Here is a 25,419-nt window from a genome sequence, read left to right as displayed (position 1 = left end):
GAGCTCACATCCCGATCCTTGGCTTGCAATTAGAACGACCATTTTTTTTCCCCCCCCAAAAGTGCGGCAGAAAACACAAAGAAGTCAAGGATGATGAATTAGCCTAATGATTCCACAGTAATGTCGCTCGGAGGCGCCGCTGGAGGAAATTGCCGTTCCCGAGCGAAAGGCCTGAAATTACCCCCTAAGATACGGCTGAACTTCTGCCACCGCGCTCTCTGCTGCCATCATTATCCAGCGAACCCCGCTTGTTTGTGTTTGGTATCAATATGGAAGTCAATGGCCACCTCTCTCTCATTCCCCTCTTCACTTTCTGACTCTCTTTTCGTCCTCTTCTGTCTGTGTGATCTCATCCTATAACAAGCACACAAAGCCCGGCGGGACGCTAATGCCGATCCGTCACCTTCAACGCGTCTCGTCGAGGGCCGCGATAGAGGATGCATGCATTGTTTAGGCGGTCTTGGCGGGAGACAAAGGGCGGGTGGGCAGAGCATGCTAGAAAACACGACACGCAGATAAAGCCTCGAGGCCTCGGGAGGTGGAGGGGGCACGCGAGAGTCGACCCAGCGGTTCGGGCGGCAGTCGCTAATTAGTGTTGCGGCTCTGACCTTGGCGAGGCCTCCTCTCCCCCTCCCCCCCACCCCCGTCCCGTCGAGGAGCGGTTGTCGCCACAATGCAACGCGAGAGAAGCTTCGGCTGAATGAGACCTATTGATGAGGGGGGGCGGAGGCGAGGAGACTGGAATAGAAACATCGCCACAATGCCCGCCGACCTCCCTCGGCAGCTTGCCGCGACTTTGGCTCATTTGAATGCGTCACCCGGCGGCGGCGGCGCGCGACAACACAGACCTCAATAAATAAGGCCTGTGTGTCTCAGGCTGTGCCAGTCTGCGATGATCTGGGCCTTTTTAGCCCGCGCTGCATGATTAACAAGGGGTGGCGACGTTTCGCTTGAATAAATTAGAAAAACTCCACCAGCTATTCACTTTTCGGTGTGGGGGCGGGTGTGGGGGGTGGGGTGGAGGGGCGTAGAGGGGATACACAACCGATACGTCTGTGTTTGCAGAATCTCCAAAGGCTCCGGTAATTGAATTTTCACAAAAATCCCATGTTTACGCCACAACAAAAGAAATTAGATAAAGCACAGGGAAGCAGCAGAAATAAAATGTGTCTATCACCAAAATAACTCGATGCAAAGCCCCTGGAAGTTAATATATTAGAGGAAAAAACTATTTTATTCTCCCGATGCACCGTCAGCAAGACAGAAATCGCCCAAAACCGCAGGAACAATAATGCACCCCGTCTCTTAGGATCATAATCCGAAAAGGGGTCTGTGTTCAAAAACCATTGTTTCTGTCAGTTTATAATGGGCAGAAAAATGACCCCTTAGAATCTACAACCAACAAGACCTGAGCAAACCTCCAGCGCCGGGAAGGACGGCCCGGGTTCGTTATCGCGTTAAAAAGCACTTACTCTGCTGAAAACTCATTTTACTGTTATTACTACCAATGTATTACCATTACCGTTATATCTCCCTAACCAGGACAGGGCCGAGCAGAAGAAGGAGGGACGGCGACTGAATAGTACGATGCACCATACTTATACTGTACCTGGGTCAATAAAATAGAATTAAAATATAAGTCTGCGCTGCTACGAGTGCCGTCGAGGAGATGAAAAACAAATCGTTCTTCTTTGAAGGTTTATCACATGCCGAAAAGCTTCGTAGTGGTTTGCTTTTTAAACTCCGGGAAGTTGTTCTTTTCTCCACTACTTAACGCTTGTGTTGTTAAACTCATAATTGCCAGAATGCTACAGCCGAGAGGATGCAACCGTAACTGTTACTCAGGATGGTCACACCAGAACCAGAGATATAGTCTCTGTTTCTCCACGCTTTCTTCTTCCTCGTCAAAACCAGCTACAGTATCCATGTGCATTACCCACAATGCAGCACGGCCTCCTCAAATCCAGTCGGAGATTTGAGGGTGTTATTCTACCAGTGGCAAACGCAGCCTGGAGCCGCGAGCCTGAAGCGGAGACGAGCAGCGTGCTATAGGTGTGTTTTAAACTACCTGCTGTCTTACATAACACACACCCTATTTCAGATATCAAAACGGGAGTCTTCTGCCACAAATAAAGTCGGAATTTATCAGATGCCAGGCGGCCCCCTTTGGAGCCACGAAAGACCGTATGCTACTTCTTCTTTTTTCCTCCCAGATAGCAGTACGCCCCAACACACGAAAACAAACTTTGATGAGAAAATCCACACACTTCCCCTCTTTAAGTCAAATAATCCAAAGTGGTTTTTCTCAAGGAAATGTTTGTGGTTGAGATGCATTATCACTCGGCTTGTTGCCGTGCAACAACTTGTAGTGAGAAGTGGCTTTAGCACTGCAGGCCTTGAGGCCACAAAGGCAACTGGTGCTACAGTAGCATAACTAACCACCGCAGATACTTGTCTGCAATTAATCGGTGTGCTGTTTTCCTGAAAACATTCCTGCGTTTATGACTTTTTAATAAGGAGTTTCCTGTACAACGGAAGCCGGAGGAAGAGGAAGAGAATGTAAGAGTCAAGCTTGTTAGCGGGCCAGTTTGACTGTTTACATGCTCGACTTGAACTGGGTCGACCCTAGTTAACAATTCATGGTGGAAGTTGTTCTGCCAGTCCGGTGCCCAAAATGCATCTGGGTGCACTCACCCCCTTTAGGCTGTCCGTTCCTGTTGTCCTCTTTATCTCCTCCTCCTCCTTCTGTCTGCCTTCTGTTAGGAGCCTTGTGGGTCAAGGTCCCTCAGCCACAGATGTGGAACGATAAGTTTTCAGGCCAAAGCTCCCCGTGCTTCACAGCAAGTAGCCCAGCGAGAGTTTGAAGAACAACCCACCATTTGTATGAAGGCGATCGTGCACGCGATTGTAACCTTGGCTATATTTAAAAGTATCAACAAAACAGATGCGCGTTAAGTAACCATTGAGCGCGCTCCTTTATGAGCTCCTCAAGCACAAAACCTCATCAGCTCAAGCGCTCGACGATGATATCACTCAACAAAAGGGAGTCAAAATGTATTATCAACAGAGATAAGCAATGTCCTTGGACGTTAATGGGTGTCTATGTGGAGCACAAGAGTGAAGTGCGCCGTGCGAGTAGGCAGCCAAAAGGGAACTGAGCCGTGCCTGTGCGCTCGCCGGAGTACATCAGGACCGAAAGGGACATCGAAGGGTGACGGCCGAGGCTTATGATGAGTGTGTGATGTGTGTGTGTGTGTGTGTGTGCGCGGAGGTGTTAGGTTCACTCTCCACTCACAGGGTTAACGACAGCCGGGACGGGGAAAGCCTTTTCCCTCTCCTGCACCCCATTCAGAGCCTGTCTGGGGTGCAGGGTGGAGGGTGTGGGGGGGGGGGGTTCAGGCCATCGGATAATGGGTGCGAACTGAGGAATAAAATGTATCATGCATATGAAACCACAAAGCATGAAGAGGATGCACAGATTGCTGTGGGAAAACAAAAAGAGGGCGAAGAAACCGTAAAGCGAGGAAAGCCCTCCCCCAGCTGGGAGATGAAGATGACTGATATCCGCTGCACTCGCGGCCCAATCTCTGTAATGCTAAGAGGAGCCACGGATAGAAGCGAACAGAACAGGAAAGGGAATCGGGGCGCGAGGTGCAGCGGCGCTTTCTCAAGCGTATCTCCAAGGTGGAAATGCAGACGTCGCACTCCCCCCCCCCCATCACGTTACCCCGCCCCCGCCCCCCTGCCGGCTCGTCCCGTATCTCCGACTGACAAACGAACAAACTGGTGTTGGTGGCGGCGGACAAACACCAACATCGGGTCCCTGGACGGATGTGCGTCCCGGCGTTGCGCACAGAGAGCGGATTGTTGAAATGCGGAATAATTACCATGATAATCATCTGCGTCCCGCAGGGGTCTGAAAACGCATACCTGACATCTGACATTTGGTACCCATGGCTCCCCTCTCAATCTGCATAATCACATTTCTGCCCAAATTTCAGGCACATGTTTGGGGAGGGGGAAGCGGAGGTTGAATATGCTGGATTTCGATGTGTGGGCGAGGTGGAATAAATCGATCAAAAACTATTTTAATAATCAATTTTTCAGTGGTGGGGAAAAAAATGCATGACAAGAGGTTCCAGCTCCTCAAATGAAAAACGCTGGTGCTTTTTCTTTATTTTCTATAAGTGGAAAGTAAATATCGAGCAGATTGACTGATAATGATAATACAGTGGTTACCGCTTGTAGCCTCTATCTGTCCTCTGCGTCAGATCGATCACTATAAGATGATCAATAGAATACAATTTTCTTTGTTTTTCTAAATTAACAAACTCAATTCCATAAGCTTGGAGGGAGACTATTTTTTTATTGAGAGAAAACAACTTATTTTCCTGTCAGGATTTCAGTGTTTGTAGCACCAGCCTCAAGTAGCCGGAGTTACAGCGAGGAAACGTATCAAGGGACGGGAGATAACACATGAGAATTACCTTTGCTCCATTTTATTTCCCATATGCTGCCCCACTGTAATCGGACTACTGGATTACGATGAGCAGATTATTTACACAGCATTTGTAAACAGTTGGTCATCGTAAACCTTGATCTCTGTGATCATTTTACTCCATGAAAGTGACTATTAATAAAGGATTATCTTATCATATCTTATCTTAATTGTAACATTTTAAAAGCAGAAAGCTGTCTTGTGCATCGTTGCGTTGTGCTCCACCCTCACAATGTGTGTGTCGTCCTGTAAGCAGCCAATGGATCACCAGAAACAATACAACTGCTGTGTTCAGGATTTATGAAAGGAATTTTTCTTTTCAATACTATGGATCATTTTCAGGCCATAATTAATTTGTACAAATGCAGTAACAGTTTACAGAGCGGTCAATGCACAATGAGTGGGCTGTGTGTGGAACACGGTGACTTCGAAATGATATTAGAGGGAATTTTCAGCCATTTCAGCAAAACAATGTATTTTTATAAATAGCACTTAGAGATATTGAGATATTATAACCTTGATTAAAAATCATCATAAAAATGGCACTATTTTTTACTTTTTGTATCACACTTGATTGCAAAAAGTCCCTTAAATCTATTTAATAATTTGGTAAAGAACATTAAACAAGCTCATATTACATTAACGTGTCTGTGTTTCTTGGCATTTTGGCAGGTATATGAAGAGCAATGGGACTGTTTGAACTGAAATATAATCACATAAAAAGCTCTGTGAACAAGGATTTCATGTCATCGTTTATCTGTGGGTTCCATCGTTTAAACTTCTTTGTTTTCTTGAAACAACTTGCGTTAAATCTGCTACACTGACACGGCGAGATATCAACCTCGGTGGCGTGTATGCTGCTGCAATGCACACTAAGCTTTTCTTTTCTTCTCCTCTTCACACATTTCAGACATTTACGAGACATTATGAGATAACAAGTTGGAAATGGTGAGAAGTGATTAGGCGGCGCACTCGACGGATATGAGAGATGCAGTTTAGTCGCCGTTCAGCACATTGAGCAGTATGTCTCGATCTGAAGGTAGACCAAACACCCCCCCCCCACCCCTTCTATCCGCACCACAATACCACGGCCCGCTCACATAGTCACAGCTCTGCCGAGCAGCTTGGCATCAGCGCGAGAGATTCAATCCCTCTCATTCGGAGTCACGCTGTGACGGGACAGCAGTCATCAAAAGCACAGTCGCTGATACAAAGCTCCACTGGCAGCCGGATTCGTCTCCGTGGCTTTTTGTCGCCTCCACCTGAGAGAGAAAACCCTTAAAAAAAAATGAAAAAAAACGTGATGGCCACTCGTTCCCCTCGAAAGCGTACCGTGGGCTGGAGCAAAGTGTCACCAGCCAGAGGATCATCTGATGCGGTCGTTATGAGCTTTTCTATCGGGATCCCTTATGTTTTCTGCATTTGTCCTTTTTCACCAACCTGGGGGGGGGGGGGGGGGGGGGGGGGGTTTAACATGCTATTACCCTTTGACACAGTGCTGCTGATGGAAGTGGGGGGGTTGTGAGGTATTTAGCCGGGGCTCCAGACAGTGAAATGGAAGGCAGGGGGGGTGAAAAAAAGGGCCTGCTCTCTCCTGCGAAAGGAGATGGAGAGGGCGCCTGGGGGCAGCGGGGGTGGAGGGCTCCAGCCCGGGCCCCCCGTCCATCGCAACCTGCCACACACAGCCTGAATCCCATTTGTTCTTGGTGACCTTAAATAAAATGCGGGCTCCCCCTGTGGGCCCCACGTGAGGCCCAAGCCAAATGGGCTGTGTTCTCCGCTGCTTCTACCCCACTGCTAGAGAAAATGAGCTTTATCTGTGGGGTAACTCGGGGGCCACGGACTAAATGCCCCCTTACCTGCACGAGTTTCCGCACAAACTCCCCCCCGTCCGTTAATCTGCAAAGCCGCCGCCTTTTAATCACCAGCTTTCGGTTTTGAAATGCAATAAGAAACGCCTAACGAGTTATTACGTTTCTCCCGACATATCACATATCACGAGGAAAGCTTGCAATTTGAGACATATCAAGGATTTTTTTGAGCATGAAAATGTAAATAGACGCACGGTCCCCAAGGTGTCATGATGGGGGCCATCTGACAAATGTGTAAGTTAATTACTGCAAAAGAACCAATAAAAAAAAAATGTACTCCAGTTGATTAAGTTAGGTTGTCAGAGCACTGGGAGGTGACAAGTATTAGAGAGGTGAGAAATTGTCTGTCTATTTCTGAAAGATTCACAGTGAATAATGCAATGTATCACATATTCATATCAAGTACTTTGATGTTTGGAACCAGTTAAAACTGGATGTCTGTAATGTTTTACTTAATAAATCATTCATTGCAAGACCGAGTCAGTGGACTGGAAGCGTCAATTTCACACCACGTTTGTATTTTCATGCATCGAAATCAAGCATAAGCTCAGTTGTGTCACACTTCGCTAGCCGCCACATTCGCCATGGATTGCGTTGCCGGATTCCCACAAACAGCACGCGTCCACATTGCTTCAGACAGCTCGCCGCCCCCCCCCCCCCCCCCCCCCCCCCCCCCCCCCCCAACGATGTGTAGGAATTGACGTATTTCACCTTAATTCATAGGTGCTTTTAGGTGGATTTCTTTCTAAATTTCCGGTCGTAGCCCGAGAAAAGTTGCCTATCCATCAAGGGGCACCTCTTTGTCACGGAGAACCCACGGAGGGCACTAGCGGCTTTCGAGTGGCCACTACACGTCCACGCAGAGCCCAAGTCTGCATGAGCAACTCTAATTAAAGCGGAGTTAATCACAAATAGCTGGATAGGGCAACAATTGAGGCATATGTTAAGAATGAATTACTAATTAGAGCGGCAAGCACTGAGACCAGTCCCAGGCTGCTTGAGAAGTCTCGGCACGTTACTAATATATGAAAAGGTATAAACAAACAGCAATCTGGTTGTTTAGCTCCTCCATCCCACTTACAAGGATCCAATTATGGCAGATCCCTGGAGCCGCCAGTACAATCAGGCGAGAGTGAGGCGGCGTTATGATTAACTGTGAAGGCCACGTACTCTCTGTGGCGGCTCCAGCCAGCCAGCAGGCCTCCTTTGACAGGGGCGGTTATGTGGCTCAGTGAACCCCGGGGCTCCAATCCCAGAACAGGCCATTGGAGAGCACCGGCACAACAGAACACAACAACAACAACAACAAAAAAACACACAGCCCGAGCCTCAGATACTGCGTTCAGACCGTTGTTGTAATACGTACGAGCTAATTCACTGGATGGCTTGCTTTTATAGGAGGCGCCCCACAGGGTGCCGTGTAACACACAATTAACACGGTAAATTCATTGAGCAATGCTTATGGCACTGATGACGTGTGGAGGGGGGGTACGCACCTGTTCCCGCTCTCAGCGCCTGGTGGTTTAAATGCACAAGATGGCCGCTTACATTTGATAATTGAGCTTTTTTCCTTTTTTCTTCCTTTAAACACCAGACAAACAAAAAGAAATGCAGCAAAAGCTCGCACCCACAACGCTCTAGAAGCTGAAGATCTTCGGGGCGTTTCTGCCGGCAGCGCGCGTAGCTCCTGAACAGAATAGCTGTCCAACGGGATAATTCTATACCAAATCATTCGGAGTCGGCCCACACCCACACACCCGACCGCGGCTTCCACCGCACCTTCAGCGGGAAAATCAGTGTGCAGCCAAGAGGTAAGCTGGGCGATGGATGAAATGTGCTCTCTTTTGCCGTTCATCATTCGGTGCTGCAGGTCGTGTACAGTTAGCCATCTGGATCCCGGGGAACTGTAGAACACCCCCCCACCCCACCCCCCACCCCCCTTCTCCCCCGCGCCTCCGATACCCGACTGTAAGGAGCAGCTGATCCGGAGACGGAGGCAAACAAAAGGTCGCCTTCCCGCGCTTTTCCACGGCAGCGACGACGAACACGAGCGACGCAAGATGAATGCTCTCCACTATTCATATAGTCGCGGGTACGGCCTGTTGATGTGACGTTCCATTTTCATTTAAATGTTTTCTTTCTGTTTCTCCCCACAGGCGAGTGTGTGTGTGTGTGTGTGTGGTACACTTCTGTGGAATCAAACTAGAGAGGGGATCACTCAGATCATCACCAGCCATCCGGCACTAACAAGAAAGACACCTACAGACGCACTACTGGAGGCGAGCAGCATGATACTGTCAGTCCTGGACACACACACACACACACACACACACACACACACACACACGCTCACAGGGCACGCTGCAGGTGGGAAGCAGCATGATCCGGCATTCACTTTAACCTGTGTGGTGCTGCCTCAGATACTGACAACACCAACACGCGGCCCACCTCCGACGCCTTTTGTTTCCTCTACTCCCCGAGCCGAGAGGGGCCCCCGCGTTTAAAAGGGGGCCCCCCCCCGCACGCCTCCTCAATTAGCGGCTTGCGGATCGCAGCGGTGCTCATTCCAGCAGGAAGCTCCTCGCCCTTTAGCTTGGTCCAACTACTTGACCCGATCCGAGTCCTCCCCCTGCTCGGTCTCACTGCCGGTGGGGCCGATGTTTCGCCCGTGTGCATTTGTGTGTTTTTAAGGTACACTCTGTTGGTACAGCAGCCAAGTCCCCTCCCCGATGATTAATATGGAGGAGCTGCGGGGACAAGGGGGAGGTCGAGACTGGAGATTTGTCTGTGGTTTAATTAGTGCATTCCTGACAAATTCTTCATCCATAATTATGGCCGGAGTTGTTTCTGACCTTTCCGGTATTTTCTGCATGTTTGGCTTTTATCCGATCATGTTTTATTCAGGATCTTTGTTGTGTACAATCTGTCTGTGCCGGAAAATACGGGCAAACGGCACTTCTATCCATTAAGATTTCCCTTTGATTCTTTTTCTCTCCCTACTCTGTGAAATTACAAGGTTGCACCGCGAAGCGAAGCGGCTCTGTCTGAGAAGCTCGTCCAGAAGGACGCCGTACATATTTATAAACATGTCAGTCTGTTTGCTTTCATGAAATTCCATTTTGCACGGAGGAGGAGAAAAGAAACGCTTCAACAACAACATGTGAATGGCTTGCCGATGTCCCCATCGGCCGCCCGACGCACAGAAAAGAAGCAGTTTTTCTCCTCCGAGGTGTTCTTTCTTTGACACGAGGGAGGACGTGAGAGCCAATCTAAGTCAAATGTATATTTCAGCCGGCGAAGAAGGATGGAAAAAAAAATGATGGGAGAAAGAAATCAGGCTGTTGAGAACGGAGCTTGCACATCAGTAGCCTTAACAACAAGGATCATACCAGCTTACACTCACAGATTAATTATGTCAAACTAGCATTCGTTGAAGAAAACCTTTTCCACACAAGTCACGTCTTCCCCCCTCGGTTCTTCTCGGCAACGTAATGGCCGATAAAAAAAGGCGCTCAATACCGAAAATGTGCTGCACAACCCTGTTATTGTCTGTACTCGGTGAGCCACGAGCAGACATTCACGCATGCAGCGGCGGCTGCAGACTCCCCTACGCAGTAAGGCACAAGACATGCATGTATGAGAGCAGAGGCGGCGCCGGGGGGGGGTTGCGGGGGGATTTGGGCTGCCAGAGCCCCTGCGGGGAAGCGACGGCTTCCCGTTCCCAAGCCTTTCTTTAGCGAAAATGCTTAAAACGGGCCAAACGAGAGCAGTGCTTATCCGGCAAAATTGCTGCTAGATGGAGCAGAAAGTGCACAAATTTCCTATGACACCCCAGTAATGAGGTTTTATATTGACCCGCGGCCCGGCGCCGCTCCTCTTCTCCTAAACTCAGTCGACTCTCCTCGACCTCCATTTGGAGGCCCACTACAGGAACCAGTATGGGCTCAGACAGGTAGAGCAACAAGAACAGACGCGACTAAACGAGGGGGCCCTCATCAAGTATTCATAAACCCCCATTATGCTGTAGCTTTTTTTTTTTCCCCCCTTAAACTGTGAGAAAATAAATCATTTCCCCTCTTTGCACAGATGGAACATATTTTCTTCCTCATAACATCAGAGCCGCATCGGCATCAACCGCGCTGCTTCTCCGGCTTTGGTGGCAAATTTAAGAGCAGACAGCAATTTACGTGACTTTATTTGGCAGAGGTGCACACACACACACACACACACACAAGCTCCCAATATCACGTAACCCATTTTAAGTGAGTTCTCCTGACTTGCCTCTTTCACTCTGACGTAACATTTTCGTAGCTTCAAATGCTTTTCAACTACAGCTTTGAATGAGAATAAGGCCGAGTCAGAGTACCGGGGGAAGTGAGGCACTCTATTAAACACACAGTAAACATTGTGCTTGACCCAATTAGTTTAGATCTGGAACAATTGGGGGAATTAACTGAGTGGACACTTGAATAAGTTTAGCTCGCCAACTATTTTGATAATCGATTAATAGCGTCTATAAGTAATTCGTTGGACTAAAGAGGACAAATGTTCCTATTATTTCCCCAATGGTTGCACTACGTTATCGCAAACTGACTTCAAGACAAAACTAGACATTTAAAGACGTCCCATCGGTATCTGCAAAATGATATTTGATTACATTTCACAGAGAAAACCCTAAATCCATTCATCCAGAAATTAATTGGCGAATTAATCAAAAATTAAATGAATTGGTAGCTGCAGCCTGAATCGATTATTAAATCTACGGGGGCCACTACCGTTTGGTATCTTTTTTTCTTTCTTTTTAATGTAATTTGATGTAAGAACGCGTGAGGCCCTGAGGTATTGGTGTTTGTCCGGTCGCTCCTCCTCCCCAGACGTTAAACTGTCTGCTGATTCTAACGGAGACGAGGGAAGCGGATCCACTACCGACGCCTGCACCAACCTCACCTGTTGCAAAATGCATCCCTCCGTAACCTGCTAATGTGTATCACAGAAACAGCCTTATTCTGGATAATCCTCTTACACGGTAAAAAGAAAAGGGCAAAGCGTTGTTGCTCCGCCCCCCCTCCCCTCCCTCCTCCACGTATAGGCTGGTGTTCACTTTTAGTAAATTAGATGCAAACGTTAAACACATTCAAAAGAGTAAACAAACATAATGTAGCTTTCTAGTATGCGATGGATTACAATGAAATAAATCCCGAGCATATCTTACCGAGCAAATATTTCTTCTTCTGATCCTGAGTGTTCATTGGCCCGCGACTAAAGTGCTTTTACACTGAGTGAAGACTGTGTTTACGAACTGACTGTAATTGTTGACTTTAGTACAAAACTGTACAAACAGAAGTGCAGATGCTTTGATTACTACGCGTGCTTTCTCGTTGGATCAGAGTCTCCCAGAAGACGTCTCCCTCCCAGAATCCTAAGTGTCTAAGGCAGCGGCGCCCGGCTCCACGTCCTGCAGCTGAAGCGGGAAAAAGGTCATGTTTGTGGAAACCGGGGGGAGCTCCGGGTGATCTCTGAACAGTTACTACGTTTGTACTGTAGCATGTTGTGTAACTTGCTCTAACAACTCGCACAACTCCTGTCCGAGGCGCCTGTGATACTTTTTTCGTGTCACGCGAGCAGAGGTACAGAACTGGTCCTCTCATTAGAGCGGTATCTCCATATGTCCGTCAGGACGGCGTGCACAGAGCTATTTTGAGCAAATGCACCATGAGGCAGGTTTTGCAAAGTCTGCAGTTCTCCCTGAATTAAAAATGTATGCTTGGATGGAAATAATGTTGGTATACATCATAATTATTAGCTTAAAGGGAAACCCATATCATTTCAGAGGAGGGTTATCCGTAAGAATTATCTTTCTAAAGGATTTTTTTATGGGTTCAGTGAGAGTGGTATTTGCCAGCTTTTAACCATCGCCTCTCAGGCCATTTAGTGCTTTTTTCCTGTTTAATCTGTCCGAGGTGCCAACATTCAGTCCGCGCTTTCTGACAAGCATAAGCCTCAAAGGCCACTCACAGTGCATTAAGAATGTTTTCATTTTGACAGACATCAAAATGTGACCTTTAAATGATTCTTGTTATCAAGGAAGCTGAACAAGAAAATCGATAGGATGCAGCCGGAGAAGAGGGATTAATGCAGGGCAAATTGATCATTCCATTTCATTTTCATCTCCATTTGATGTGCCAGCCATACACACCTAATCTGACCACAAACTGCTTTTACCACTTCCACAGGGCAACGCTTTGAGGAGGAGAATACGACCAGCTTAACCAGCGCCGCAGCCAGAAAAAAACGATAGGGCCGGAGCACGAGCCTTTACTGACAGTCAACCGTAATATCAAGGACGCTCTTTTCCCCCCTTTTCCTTTTCATCACTTGTGCTTTTTATAGCGTGGAGCTGTTGCTTCTCGCCACCACAGGGAATACGCGACGGAAAAGCTCATCGTCTCTTTCGCACAGTTTATGGGTCCATCAAACTGCACAAACAAATGCATTAATCATCAGAACACGCTGATAGATCATTAATTATTGTACCTCGCTGTTGATGTCACACGTTGTTGAATCCTTTCATGGATAATCACGGCACTTTGGCAGAACTTTACTAAACAAAGTGTCCGTTCACAAAGCCCTATGTGGAAGCGTAGGCACCGAGTCGGAGAGATAAAAAGACAATATTTTCTTTGAAAGAATCTTTCAGTAAACGCTAAATGGAATATCCGCCTGGAAGAGCTGCACCATTTCCCCGTGCCTCTTCTCGTACACAGCTGAGATCGGTGGGGGTTTTGGGGGTTGTGGGGGGTGGGAGGGGGGCGGGGGGGATTGCATTACCTCTGAAATGCCAGAGCTCGACAGATAACGGCGATAACAAAGATAGCAAATCTGGAAAATGAAAAATGGCACTTCTCTTCTACGAGGAGATACATCAGTGTTTATTAAATCAATGCCAGACAGAGGAATCTGAAGGTAAAATAATGAACCACTTATAAATGATCTTTGCTTCGCTGGGCCTTACCTGATCAGGGTGCTCAGGGACCACCAATGCGAGGCGTATTAGGAGAGGTCTATTAATCCTAGAGCTTCTCCTAGCTGACTATAAAATGTGTGAGTCCTCTGTGACTCGGTAGACACATCCTTTTTAATTTTTCACCCGCGAAGGAGAAGAAGGAGGAGAAGCAGAAGAAGGAGGAAAGAGAGCCGGGCCACGCGGCTCCCGTTGATTGGGTGTGAAAGTTTGGCTCGTTCGGATATTTCATTATGGTGCTCTGGGACACACATTAACGCTGCTCTGCTACCTCGCATCCATGGCAACTGGGGAGGCCGCTCTCCCGGCAGAAAATGTGCTTTTAATTGAGTGACATCTAATCAGGCAGTGAAACACGGCAGTGGAGTTAACAAAACAGGTCAACGAGGGACAAGGACTACCAGCTGCAATCGCTGTCACGGCGCGGCGCTTAGCCGCCGTGTTGACCAACCCGTATTAGTCTGGCTTTAATGAACAAAATTACAGGGCTGGAGGTATTCCTCGCAAAGATCCTCGGGTGAACGTGTGATTGGATGTGATGAGCCCTTCTTAAGACTACACCAGCTTGGGGAGGAGGCATGTCTTTGATGTGCACGGAATTACTGCAGCCGAGAGGTCTCTCAAGCTGCGCCTTAACACATATTAAACAGGCTCCGAAGGAAATTTTCCCCGTCATCTTTTTTTTTTCTTTCTCCCTTTTTGCTCGTCGGCCGTAGTCGTTCGTTTTCATTATCGGATGTTGAATCAGCGCACAGGGGGACACCATCAGCTCCCGTCAACCTAAAATCCTGCGTGCTGATGGCACTCTGCACTGACATACGCAGATGGAGGGGGTGAAGGCGGAGTGCGAGTAAATCTTCCTCCGAGCGCTTTGGGGAATCATTGGAATTCATGATCTTTTCTCGGTGTGCTAACAATAATCTTCTGCTCGCCCCGTCTCGCACATCAGCAGGCACGGCAAACAACTTGTCTGCACCGAGTCTCAGGGAGCATCAGCTTCTCTCCTCGCCATGCAGATTTCCGGGGGCGGCAGAAGGGGGGGGGGGGGGGGGGAGCTCCTCGCTCTTTGTATTATAACTATGTCCTCCAGTCGCTGCCTTTCACCGGGGGACGAATCCGGCGCCAACGAGCGGCACGCTTGACACGCGCCGTCATTCTCATGGAGGAATTTAGCGCCACGGAAAAGGATCCTCTCAAGACACATTTCGCCGCTCTCTAAATGTCGAACAAACCACCCCCCCTCCCTCTGCCCCCACCCAGCAGCAGCAACTCTGGCCTCACTTTGAGAAAAAGTGTGAGATGCTTTTGTTAAGCCAGGTATAACAAATGTTTCTGCAGTGAAATCTGCTGGAGGAATAAAATGCAAACCAAGACAAATGTTTCAGTGTTTGTATTTTCCGCTCCGAATTGGGGGGACCAGAGATGGATGCTACTAAGCCTGTAGTTGCTGCTTTACTAGCAACTGAGCGGCTGCCATATGAATTATAATCCTTTGCACTTCTTTGGTGTTCTTCATTATAATTTAAATATGTATATACATATTGTAATTATTATTATTTGATTGTTTAGAATTTCATTTTTTTTTAAATTTTTCTTTTGTCTTTTTTTTGGAACACATTAACCCTCTGGTTCCCTCCAAACACCATTGATTTGTATTTTTACTGGGGTTATTGCAGCAATTAGATATGTGACAAAAACGAGTGGTTTTCCTTCCTTTATTACATTTGATTATTTTTTCAATATTATTATTATTATTATTTTTATTGAATATTTCTTTTGAATATTTATCTCACTCATCAAAACACATGTTTTTAGTTTGGTTGAATTTATTCATTTTTCATTTTTTTTAAAAATATTATTATATTATTATTATATAAATATTTCGTTTTTATTTTCTTTCTTTTATTCTGAGTACCTATTATCCCCTTTCATCTACATTTCAAGGACGGCTTGCTTTCCCTTATTGCTGGTGGTGGTTGGTTCTATGCACCTTTCACTGGCCAGCTCATCTGTTTTTTTTAAATAATACAGCCTTTAACAGCAGAACCTTAGTGGGACCAGAGCTTCGAGCATATGCTCCACACGTTGATGTCATGATGTTTATTGTCTATGTTTTATGCATCTTGTGTTTGAGTCTGTGTGCATTCTAAGACAACGTTCCCTTTGGGCACAATGAAGTTGAAGTTGAAGCAGAAGTCAACATCAAGACAACAGATGGTTCAGATATAGTAAATTTGCACCGCAACCACTAAAAGAGGTGCTGAATATGTTATCAGTACCAGTGAAGACAAATAAAGACGTAACCATACGCTCAGGCCCATAAATTAATCACTTGACGTTTTAAGTGCTCTCTGTCATTCTGTTTCGCTTTAAACTTTTGCGGCATTTAGGCGTAAAATCGGCCTCGGATTGGTGCACTGATAGATTTGTGCCGGCATTTTACTCTGCATCTGCACACTTCGCCATTAACATTAGGACAATAATCTGGCGACTAGTTTGTGATTGCAATCACATGCGAAAACGTGAGTGAGGACGGCGTTTCACGGTATTAGAGAAGCATTTCATCCGCCTCACCTCCAGCGGGAAGCTTTGACGGTGTCAAGTGGGAGACGACAACCAATTAAAAGAAAATCAGTCAAACAACCGGGGGTCAGATCTCAAGATGCTCCCAATCACTCATAATTTCCCGTTGTTATGCAGCGTTTCCCTGTGCGCCTGATTGGACTGTGATAAGTCGCTGTGCAACGGTCAGTACTTCTGGATCCGCAACGGTGTCTCATTAAAAATAAAACCCCAATGAAGTCCACTAGGCCACCCAAACACTCCACGCATGGGAATAAAGAAAAGCGTCCCTCTCAGAACTTGACACCGTTTCCCTAAACAAACGAGGTGCAAAGGTGAGCAGACCTTTAATGATACCTGCACGGCGCCGCACAGGCCGATGGCTGCCTGCTGGCTTTGAGGAATGCAGAAGCCGGTGAGGCGACAGGAGTGGCGTGCGCGTGGGGGGGTGGGGAGGCTGATAGTGTTTCTGTGCACGTCCTCCCCTGTTAGTCATTACTGTGTGCAGACGAGGGGTGATGTTTACTCTGCTGAGACAAGCAAGTCCACCGCTCCGGGTTGCAACCTTGTGACTTCCTCCTCCGTCCCGCTGCCAGCTCTCCTAACGCCGAGGGCCGGACCTGCCACTCCGTGGGCTCACTGGTCCTATGCTGCTGCTAAATGCTTACCGTGTTCCAGGATTGGCTCTTTGGAAGGAATGGGCCGAAGCCCTTCCGCGCGCATCGTTCGCCCGGTGGTCGCTCGGTTGATATTTCCGGAAATAATACACACGGGGGACGTCGGAGAGAAAAAGATTGCTGTGCCATATTCCCTTCCCCCTGTCTTTAGTTTCCAAACATTACCTCCACCTACGCACATAGATAAGAAATAAAGACGGTGACAGAGACTTACTGCAGTACACAATGTATGAAGCAAGGCGTGGAGCTGCTCGGTAGTACAGATAAAAATAAATCTGGACGAACGGTTCATCACATAAAGATGAAATCAGAGAAAATAAAAATGAATTAAGCACGGTAGCAAACACAACAGAGAAATTATTTGTGTAATGCTAATAGCCCAAGGACAGTGGAGGTAACAGATCAAGACAAGTGTGAAATAAAACAGGAGGAATACATTTAGAGAATGCAACAGTTATAATGTGATAAACAGAAACATTCGTGACAAAAAGGGGAGAAAAACGTTAGACAGAAGCAAGTTGAGATGATAGATAATGGAAAAAAGGTCAAATCAATCATAATGCACCAAATAAAAAATGAAATGATTACCAAGCTTATGCAGGAGGTCAGGGGTCAGAGGTCAAGTTCAATACAAACACGGAAACCATTATGGCGTCTGCATGGATGTCTCTGGAAGAAATAAACAAGGAGTTGATGTAAGTACACTTCAGTGTAAGTGCTGTTTAAGTCCTACATCTACTTGACAATATGTAGCACTCAAACATTAATGTGACACAATGCTGTAGTAAGCACTGATTCACAGCAGTGGGGAGGCTCAGTTTCCTTAAGTGGTGGTGGGCTATTTCAGGGTTTAGTGAATCACACACACACACATATTCCAGCCCTTTAAAACTATAGAAGGCATCTTTTTTATCATCCCATAACAGCGTCGCAACCATAAATTAAGCGTTTGCTCATTCCAAAAACCTCTCAGGAAAATGAGGAAGCCTGAGAAAGACGCAATGCAAACGCATCACCCGTGCTTTATGTCTCATGCTCTCACGCCCGTCCCTCCTCCCACGCTTACTCACAAAGAAAATCCTGAGCTTATGCACAGTCAAGACATGCGTAACACAAAGAGTGTGTTTGATTCCTTTTTTGTTTTTGCTGAAATAATCCTGTGGTAACTCAGAGGCCCCAGCACACCAGAGACAACAGCGGTATTACTCTTTGCCACATGAAGAAAAAACGACGCAAATGGTTGTGCAACCCAAGCAGAAAGTATTCATCCACTTGAGCTTCGCTTTCATTTTACTGTTATATTGTCCGTGTGAAGCTGACAAGAAATGCAGAAAATAAAAAATATTGTTTTGAATGTGATTCAAATTTCGGTCTCTGGTGGTTTTGTTCGAGATCTTCAAAACTATTCAAACCGTGTTGCTGGCGGAGGCCACGGGGTCAGAGACACGGCATCCCAACACGGATCGAAGCCTTTGTGTTTCACTCAAGGATACAAAGTAATTCAGACAAAGACGCTGTCCATGGCCACAATAATGCTGGTATGCAAAAGATAAAAACACAGAACTGCAGATTTTACAACAGAGCCCAATAAAACACCAGCTCATCTTCAATAATAGCCCGATGACTCATTTTATAATGGAAGCTGTGGAAAAAAAAGAAACCTTCTCAACTATTAAATTCTAACCTTAAAACCCCACTAAGGAGCATCGAATGGAGCCAGATGTCACATTTATCAGCTAATATAATAAACAATACAAACGGTTTTACAAAGAAGGAACATGTTGCCGGGCCCACAAACCCGGCCTGGGCATGAAATCCAAACACCATTAGGTGTGAGACAACACTACACATTAGGCCCTTGGGCAACAAATCAGCATTGAAACAAGGAGGGAAGTGCTTGTCACAACAACCCTGGGTTTCATTAGTGTTGCAACACTTGAAGAACATCACGCACAAACTCTCAAACAAATGCGTTTAGAGATTCTTCTGCGGCGCCGTGACATGAAGAGAAGAAGCCGGGGGCTTCTGCAGCCGCGTGCGCTTAGTTCCGCCACCCGAGATAAAGCACGCAGCAGCGCACATGTGACCCCGGCGTAATCTACGTGTCACAGTCGCACGGCAACACCGGGCCGCAGAAACGACAGCGGCTGTGACGGCGCCTCGCGTATAAAGCGGAGTCCCGCCGGTGTTCTCCACCCGTCATTAACCGTCTGATCACAGCGGAGCAGGAAACAGCGCGGGCTCAGACGGCGGATCTCACAGGTATTAACTACTAATTGCCATCAACCAAAACAGGCAACATTTTCTGGAGCAACCCATATATATATATATATATATATATATATATATATATATATTAGTTCTTTCTATTCTGCCCTGCAGAAGGCACGCTTGATAAACGCTTGTACCATAATTACAACTAATTGTGCAAATAATTGCAAAAGTTCTTGTGCCACATATGCCCACAATAAAACAAAAGCAATCTCTGCGGCTCTTGGCTGTGAAATTGAAACAGTCCTATTTTCTCCGGGTCTCTGTTCTCCACCCAGTTATTATCTAGCATTTGTATCTGCTGTGTGTTAAAAGCCAGATTTTGCAGAAAGGAAAAGGAGGGTGATGACAGGGTTTCATGGATGCTCTGAATGCAGACATGCTTTTTCACCGCCTCGCTTCCTCCAACAAAACATTTGAAAAGCTTCAAAGCCCAAAGCTTTACGCTTTGGAAAAGGTCTTTTGATTATATCCAAGGACGGGAACAAACAAAGAAAGAAAAAAAAACAAACAAAATATCACCTATAAATCGAGATAGTTTTTTTGCGGGAGATTTTTGCACCTAATCCCTTTCATTTCAGGTCAGTAAAATATTAGTGCTTTCTCACTGCTCTGATGGTCAAAGCACATTTCAAAGATGCTGTGTGCTTCTCTAGCAGAGGGGAGAGAGAGGGGGGGGGGGGGGGGGCAGTGGGGAGCTCAGGCAATCCCCCCATCTATTACAGACAAACCAATCATCAAAGACAAATTACAGTACACTTCACTGAGATATGCTAATTCCAAATTAGATCGTCGTCGAAAGATCAGCATTGCAATATTTTGCATCTCCGAATGGAATATGTCTGCTTTTAGAACAGGTTATAATACCTGTATGGACGCGGACGTTTGCATTGTTTGTGTAATCGTGGATGAAAGTAGACTTTTGTTTTTTTGTGTGTGTGTGTGAAAGAACAGCAGTCAAGCAGCGTCAATAACATCTGTCAATAACATCTGGGTGTGGGGGGGGGGGGGGGGGGGGGGGCAGCCACCGGAGCCGAGAAGCTGAATTCTGCACCCTAAACCGAACTTACTTGCGTAAGATTCACGGTGGAATTGTTCGCGTCCATCTCGTGGTGACATTCCACCACAGATAGAAACCCAACGAGTGTCGTCGATTCGACGAGACGCCGCTTCAGCACGAAGCTGTGCGTGTTCTTAATCCCCCCCTCCCCCCGTCTTGTGCTCGAAAAAGACGCGTAGTCGCTCAAAAGCTCAAGGGGCTGCTTTTCTCGTGGACAGTTAAAGTTAGGGGTAAATGAAAGAGAATTTGCACGGAGGTCTCTCGTGCACCGACCCGCTCCCCAACAACGTCTCGCTTCCGAACCGCGTTGTGGGGTTGATATTCAAAGCTACTGCTGCAAACATCGTCAGTTAAAAATAACCATGACTACTGTTAGCTCTAATTAGTTTGTCAAGTAAACAGTATTTGCGTTAACTATTTTTCCATGCTATGTGTGCACGCGCTCACTTGAGAATAAACAAATCATAAGAACATCTAAATTTAGTCAGGCGTTTGCAAATTCCTTTTGTTCCGTAAAGTGCTGATTACATATCAACAAAGTGTTCTCTGCTTCGCAAAGCATCCGAACGGCAGAAATGATGGCGCGCGTTTTATGGAGTAATCTCCATTGAGATGGTAAACACACCCATGACTCATCTCAGGGTTTTGCTAACTACACGCTCTCCTCCGGCGGTCTTCGTTCGGCGCGGCGCGGACGTCGTCAATGTGCCGTTGATTTGTGGAGCGGTGCTTGTCAATAGGCGGCATTAATTGCATCCGTAGCACATCAGCTGCAACGTCAGCATCCGGGCAATAAAGATGAACATTCGCAGAGAGAGGGAGAGGACTGTAGGCCGCACCAAAGTCCTCAGCTCGGGCAAACTCAAGTCACTGTGCACGGCCAAGAGGTAGCCTCAAAGATAGCAGCCCCCCCCCCTTCGGTCCACCCCCCCCGCCACAAATGGTTTTTCCACTTGAGTTTTTGTCTGGCTTAAACTGTTTCCAGTCGTGATACTGAGCTCGGCTAACTGACTCCAGGCTGGAGCTTCATATTCAACATACAGATACCAGAGTGGTATCGATTTTCTCATCTTAGCAAGCGAGCTAATAAGCATATCGTTCAAAATGCCAAACCGGTCCTCAGAAGCACATTTTCTGATTGACAATCCGCACGCTTAAAAAAAAAAAAAAAAAAGAAAACTACCCCGAAGAATATGAAACCTAAATATGTTTCATCTTCAGAGTGAACAATATTAAATGAAAAGATATTGATTTGCGAAGCCGCCATCTCCTCCGAGCGGCGCGGGCCGCCGCCGCCGTCTTCCATCGTGCATATGAGGAGGAAGACTGCCAGAATGCAGTTAGTTTAAATAATAGAAACACAGACAGACAATTACCCCGTCCCGAGGGAGTCACAGACTAAAGAGCTGGTCAATATTTCTGTGCAACATATGCATCAAAATGGCTGGGTCAGCTCCGGCGTCTCGCTGCTCACTCTTTTCCCTCCTTTTAAGTGCCTCTTCTCGCCGCCCATGTCCGAGGGGAGCACGATCGCTCCATCGGCGAGGTGTAAATACGTTGATGAATTCACCCTTTACGTTTGACACCCGGATGCGCGAAAAGCCGGGGCTTACGTTGAGAAGAGCGCCCCTTTTGACAGTGTCAATGTTTCTCTCCAACATGCAGAGTAGGCACATGGACTAATGACGGACCAAGTATGTCAGCAAATGAGTGCACAACCGGAGCAGAGGACCGGTGGGGGGGGGGGGGGGGGCACGGGGGGGTTATGATAGCTCCACCGACAAATGACTTGACGGGACGACTGCAAAACACACAGGCAGACAAAAAGGGTTGAAGGCACGCACACACACACAAACAAACACACACACACTCACTCAAAACCACAGGGTGGTGTTTCCTCATAAAAAAATGAAAAGAAAACGGCTTTTTAAGATTAGCACGTGAGTGGAAATGTGTGAAAGTGCTCCTCCATCAACAGCGAAGAGCCGTGGCTTTCCCCCGCGGCGTCCTATCGTTGCCAAGCATCTGCGGTCAGGTGCACGCGTTTTTACTTCTTGAGTTCTTCAATAGAAAATTCCTGCATGCTTCTCTTGATGCTCCACACACACACACACACACACACACACACACACACACCCCTCCCCACTCCACCACGGGGCTTATCATGAAAGCACAACAAGGATATATTGTCAAGAAATCTTTTGGGTAGTCCTGATTGAAGAGGCCGACTTTTATTCTCTCAAGTACACCCCTTCCTCTTTTCCCTCCGCCGTGGTACACGAGGGTGCCATTATGGCGGCGCTGCGGACTTCATCCATTACTCATTCTTCTCACCTATGACGCGAAAAACACACATATATCAACCGCCGCGGCCCTCCCTCTTCCCTAAATCACGCTTTGTTCTTCTGCGGGTAAAGAAAACGGCCTCAGCTTTGGACGTTAACGCCCGCTGAGTTCCGAGAACAGCGCTCCACGAAGGGCGCCGCACCGTTTGGATTTCTGAAATGGAAAAGCAATTAAGTCTGGATCAATTTTAGGGTATAAATATCTGAAACAATTAAAACTGTTATCTTCCTTTTTGGTGAAGTTTTAATTTTAGTTTAGAGTCTTGCGCAATGTCTGATATTTTTAACATGAGTTGCTTTATCTTAATTGTGTTGTTTCTACGTCTTTTTCTGCGGTCGTGGGTTTGATTGTGTCCAATGTGTGATCCAAACAGCCGCTGATCGACGCTCTACAGCGTTAGGCTGAGCTCGCAGGCTGTGATTCATTCAAACGTGGCCTAAACGTGGTGCAAATGACACTGACTCCACCGACACCGATACTTTTCTTTAAATGGTCCATCATTGGCGGTTGCCAGTTAAGGGGAGAGAGGCAGGTCGCACACCGGCAACGGCAGTAAATTGCCACGTTGGTTCAGAATCAACGAGCACGGAAACGCTAAAGACCAATTCTATCTGCCTCCTGTGAGTCATTTAGGATTTCTTTTTTTTGGGGGGGTGGGGGAGCGTCTGGCGCTGCCGTCGCAGTGATTGCATCTACCAAACCAACATTCCCAGAGAGGCAAACATGCTGACTGACAGTTGATGGCGTGACATCATTACGTGCTTTACCATAAAGACTACACAATTCAAATAGTATCTCCAAGGAGGATTCTCTTCCTCGATAATAATGAAAATATGATGCCGCTTATTAAAACAGCGTCGCACCAGGACGTGTCCTCCTGGCACATCAGTGGGCTACTTTGGATTTCCCTGAGCTGGACACCTTGTCCTCGGAGATGGAGCATGACTGGTTTGCATACTGGATGTAGGGGAGTTAATTGTGGTGGGATTTCTTTTTTTCTTTTTTTTTGTGCCATTTATTCATTACACAAGCAGTTTCTCTTGCATTATTCATCTTCCAACAGGATCCGGGGCATGTTTTAATCATACTGAATGCAGATTGACATTGCAGTGTCACCAGCACGTTACAGTGAAAAGAAGAGCGCTACCGCTTCTTTGTTGTTGAAACGTAAACAGATTAAAAAACTGTCCTTGTTCAAATATCACCGTTTTAATGAAAATATTTTGCACGAAATGTTGTTTGGGAGGATTCTTTTGTAATGGGATTTCAAAATGCCAACAATGTGGGCACTCCGGCTTCAGAGGTCAGATTTCCGTAAATGTAGCCGTGATACATCTACATACATCATTTTCAGCTCTGTCCATTCTCCCTCTAAGGAGGAGGAGGAGGAGAGGCTGGAGAAGGTACCTTCTCCCAAGACACGGGCCCGTGCCATGGCGCTCCTCCTGTTCCTGTGCTGAAGCCGCCACCATTGGTGTTCGGGGGCCACGAGGCAGGCAATTTTAGCGTTGTGGTGTGAATCGATACCCAATCACATCACGTTCTCAGGCAGCATATCAACCTGAAGAGGCCGTGGAGCAATTTACAGCATATTGTTTTTGGCCCTGGGAGCAAACAGGCACGGGGAGTAATAGAAGCATCATGGCAGAGCAAGACAAGGCCTTGTCATGGCCACAACGGCCGTATCTCTGGTCACAGAAGTACCCGTATTAAACACTACAGCCAGGGGGGGGCTCACAGGCATGATGCAATGTTTATTTTGAACTGTGGAATCCAATACTTTAACAGTGGGGAGGGGGGGTTGTTGTCCACACGAAGACTCCTCAAGGTGCACCTGTTAACCAGTAGGCCAGTGATGTTAAATATTGTTTACTGTGCGAGAGTGATGATGATGATGAGACAAAAAGCATTGAAAAGCATTTTGCAAAATTGCGATCAAGCTGACAGATCGATGGTAGATAATTAGCTGCACGCTTCAACGGTCTCGCTGGCCATCGTGTAGAAAAGACAATAGAGTGCGTACGTATGTCAGTGGAGTTCAGAACAGGAGAAACCAGCGTGCCAGTTATGTACAAGCATGGTTCTTCCTGACTCTCGCCGATGTACCCGAGTGGTCCAAGGTGGTCCATGGGTTGTTCAATCACTAATCTGATCCGGAAGGGACCACAGGAAGTAGGGCCATCATGGGAAAAATGAAAGCCGTAGCACCACCATTTGATTGAAGCGTTTATTCCCGGGAGAGAATAAGCCACTATGTCAATTTCAACAACTGCGGCGGACACATTACGCTGTACCTATGGTTGTTATGGATACGTTATTCTCTTAAAACGATACTTTTATTGAGTGAGAAACGAACTGAAGCCAGTCAAGGTCTAAGACGCTAAAGCATTTACCAGCACAGCTCTGAGAAATATCAACATGTTCTTTTATATGTGGTCCTGATGAAGTGTTTGGTGTGAGACGTTTGATTAAATGTGAATTTGTTAGTGCAGGGAATTAGGCCGAATAATTAAGGATTCTAATTTCGCTTAAGGATGTGGGATTTGTTCATTTTATCTGGAGCTGCAACCACAGGATCATTTCAACATTAATTCAACGTTTTTGCTTGAAAAATGTCTATTAAAACTACTTATCAATCATGAAAACAGTTGCCGACACACTTCAGATAGTTGATTAATCAAATATGATTTCAGCTTAGATTTACTTTCATTCCATCTTTGGATAACTCTTGGGAGTTATCCAAAGATGGACGGGCCACGAGGACAAATCCCAGTAAATCTTCTTATTTTGTTAAAGGTGCGTCTAATGGCCTGTCGCCCTCTCACTGCGGCTCCGGTCAGTTTTAACGTCCAGTGGATGCAGATTGTGTCCCCTGTCGCCCAACAAGCAGGGAATACATCACACGTGTTGAGGCGCTCTCTGTCTACTGCCCCAAGATCCCGACTCATTTCCCACAGCGCAGCCAGGAGGAGTCACTAATGTAGCAACGAAGACGTGACTGCACCTGCAAACAAACCGCTAATCGTGTTTGCATGTTGCACCCTAATCCGAAGCTCTGCAGTGGTGAGTGGGTCCTTTCGTACTAGAGTCCCTCAACACCTTTTAATTCCTGA

At 46.8% G+C, this 25,419-nt stretch overlaps 1 protein-coding gene across 13 annotated transcripts in view; it reads right to left on the bottom strand.

The window, feature by feature from the left end:
• The window catches only part of camta1a (calmodulin binding transcription activator 1a), a 245,774-nt gene that overhangs the window by 189,016 nt on the left and 31,339 nt on the right, over nucleotides 1–25,419 (bottom strand). For 3 of the 13 annotated variants that reach the window (XM_078087817.1, XM_078087806.1, XM_078087810.1), the window contains exon 4: nucleotides 17,218–17,298. The exons of the other annotated variants lie outside the window; for them this stretch is intronic. The gene's annotated coding sequence lies outside the window, so the exon portion shown is untranslated. The remainder of the gene's footprint in view (nucleotides 1–17,217; nucleotides 17,299–25,419) is intronic. 13 annotated transcript variants of the gene reach the window in all.

Source organism: Gasterosteus aculeatus, chromosome 2 (genome assembly GCF_964276395.1).
Source record: "Gasterosteus aculeatus chromosome 2, fGasAcu3.hap1.1, whole genome shotgun sequence".
NCBI classification, from domain to species: domain Eukaryota; kingdom Metazoa; phylum Chordata; class Actinopteri; order Perciformes; family Gasterosteidae; genus Gasterosteus; species Gasterosteus aculeatus.
Note: the sequence above shows the minus strand (reverse complement) of the source record. Positions and strands in the feature narration are given on the sequence as shown.